Genomic DNA, 2,944 nt, shown 5'->3' with positions numbered 1-2,944 from the left:
GCAAGTCTCTTTCATATCTCTTTGTAGATTTGTTGTTTATATGAAATGGCTTTGTAGATGCCTATATGTTTTCAGTGGCTTTGTTTGTTCATTGAGTTCTAAAGGTTGTCACTTTAATGGTGTTTGTTGTGTAGGGGAATGATTCTACTCTTTTTAGCCTCTCCTTCTAGTTTTCTCTGCTCTAATAATCTTCAAAGACTTAAATTCATTGTTGATAATCACTTATATACAAGGATGTATCAGTAACTACTCTGCCCTTGTTAAATCTCCTTCCACACTTGTCGTGTCCTTGTGAGATTCTGTAAACGTTGATAAATCTGTGTCTTGTATTTTCAATAGGTTGATAAATTTATGTCTAGTTGGAACAATGACAAAGCTTTTAGGGATAGATTTATTCAGTAACTTCAATTCTTATTTGGGTGTCTTGCTGTCTTTCTTGGATAACAGTGTGAAAGTTATGGTTTCGTTTTATGTGTTTCAGGACATTGAGAAAGAGAAGCTGAGGAGCGAGAAGCTTTTTTTACTAGAATTAAGTTAGTTTCTTTGATTTTTTATTTGAATGATTAGGTTAGGAAGGACTTATAAGGATACAAGTCTGATGACGAGTACTTAATATATGTATGTTTCAGATTTATGTTTAAAAATTAGATTATCATTTATATTTATAAAGTTAATGATATTTTTATTTCTCAATCCTCTAAAACCCCTAACTTTCAAATATTTCATTATAAAATCTAAAAATGACACAAAAAGTAATATGATAAAAAGAAAACCTAACACTAATAATAAACTAGAAAAAGAAAGAAAAAGTACATTTTTACATTAAGTTTTAAACCCTAAACATGCCCTAAACCCTAAATACATACCTCAAAGCCTATATCCTAAATACAAATTTCAACAATAATATTTTTAAACTTGAATTAAAACTCTAAATTTAGTCATTTCAGAAAACTTAATCTTGACTATATATTTGATTTCAAATTCCAAACCATACTTACATACCCTACATCTATTAAAAGTTAGGGGTTTTAGAGGATTGGGAAATAAAAATATCGTTAACTCTAATGAAATACCATTACAAAATATTACTAAAATTATGTATTTTGGAAATTTAATAAAATATAAATTTTATATTTAGATTAAATTGCATATCTAAACTCTAAACATATAATCCAAACTTTGTATCATACTTCAAACCCTAAACCCTAACACTTGAAGTTAGTTTCTTAAAACTTCAATCTTAAACTTAAGATCAAATTTAAATAATTTTAAAAATTTAATCTTAGATTTCTATTTTAAACCACAAACACTAAATATTAAATCTACACCGTATATCTAATACCCTAAAACCCGTCCTATATACAAAATCACAAATCTAATATTTTCAAACTTATAATATAAATTTTAAACTCAAACTTCAAGTCTACATCAAAACTCAACCCATATACATAACTCTAAATATAAACCCAAAACACTATATTCCAAACTCTAAACTTATTAATCATTTTGTTAATTTTATATTATTAGTTTTACTTAACGTAAAATTGCTTATAAAAATGAAATCTAATCATTTTGTTAACTTTATATCATTATTAGTTATAATTGTAAATGTATTTAATTGTTACATAATTATCTAGAGTTATACATTTTAAATAATTATAAATAAATGAAAAGACAATTTCTGTTAGCTTTTTTGGGGCCTTTGATTGATTTTGATCCAAAGGCTCAGAATCTATATTTTTGTGATCTCCGTCCTTCGTTCTGATTGGTCGAAACATAATATGTATGGATTGCAAATCTTAGCCATGGATTAGATTAAATCAATGGACAAGATTGACTCTTGTTGTGTTTGTTCCATTCATCCTATTTTACTTATTATTTTTTTTTGCTTCTTCTTCTTCATTCATCTGTTTGTTCTCTCTCGAAACCAACCAACACGACAATTGTTTTTGCTTCTTCTTCTTCAAACCTTAAACTCATAATCCATGGATTAGACTAAGCAAGACGGTGTTACCAGCTGGAGTTTGTCCTCATCCGAAGCCTGAAGGTTACCAGCCGTGGAGGCGACGGCGTTTTATCTCCGTGTATGTCATAGTCTCTGTGTACACTGCGACATTCATTAGTCTAGGTTTAATGGATTCGTTTTATCTCTGTGTAGGTCATATTCTCATAGAAAGTCCTTGTCTTTGTCTCGATGCCATTCAAAGGAGATATCTTATCACCGGAGTCGGAACTAGCCGGAGTCGAAGAGAGAGTATAGTCGGAGATGTGTCAGATTCTGTAAGCGGAGGAAGACAGTGAGACGATGACACGGGAAGGAGAATTGTTGGAGGAGTTCATGATGGTGGATGATGGAAGAGCACAGCAGAGGCGGAGGTGAAGCTCTATGGCAAGAGGCGGAGATGGAGCGAAGAGTTAGGGATTTTTAGGGTTAATTTTTTTGGTTAATATTTTGGTTTACGGTTAACCAATTTTGTTTTAGTGTTGTTTTGGTTCAGTGTGTAAACTGATTTATTGGTAAACAGATTATAATTAATAAAATGAAATTTATTTATTTTGTTTATAAATTAATTCTTGATTTTTTAATCATTTGTTTTTAGTTAATTAGTTTTAATCAATTAATTTAATTAATTTAATAAATTAATAAATTTAATCTCTTATTATTTAATTTTTAACTATAACGTTATATTTGTGTCATTATAAAATATATTATGGCACAGGAAAAACGCCATATAAAAATATGTAATAACAAAAATAAGACGCTATTAAAATAGTTTAATATAGCATACGATCAATGCTACAATATCATTATTTTTTATAGCACACGAAAATATGCTATGATAGAGGGGAGGTCTATTATAGCTGCGGCTGTCACGGCGTTCTTCGAAACGCTACGAAAACTCTATAATAGCGTTTTTCGGATGCTACTAATACCGATTTTTCT

The 2,944-nt window shown here is 29.4% G+C and overlaps 1 long non-coding RNA gene across 1 annotated transcript; it reads left to right on the top strand.

Moving 5' to 3' along the window:
• Nucleotides 1-1,690: 1,690 nt before the first annotated feature.
• Nucleotides 1,691-2,554, top strand: LOC130506408 (uncharacterized). Its single transcript, XR_008942018.1, has 2 exons — nucleotides 1,691-2,084; nucleotides 2,159-2,554. It is a non-coding gene; the product is annotated as an uncharacterized LOC130506408 (long non-coding RNA).
• Nucleotides 2,555-2,944: the final 390 nt, after the last annotated feature.

The sequence above is a fragment of the Raphanus sativus genome, unplaced genomic scaffold (assembly GCF_000801105.2).
Source record: "Raphanus sativus cultivar WK10039 unplaced genomic scaffold, ASM80110v3 Scaffold3204, whole genome shotgun sequence".
NCBI lineage: Eukaryota > Viridiplantae > Streptophyta > Magnoliopsida > Brassicales > Brassicaceae > Raphanus > Raphanus sativus.
Note: the sequence above shows the minus strand (reverse complement) of the source record. Positions and strands in the feature narration are given on the sequence as shown.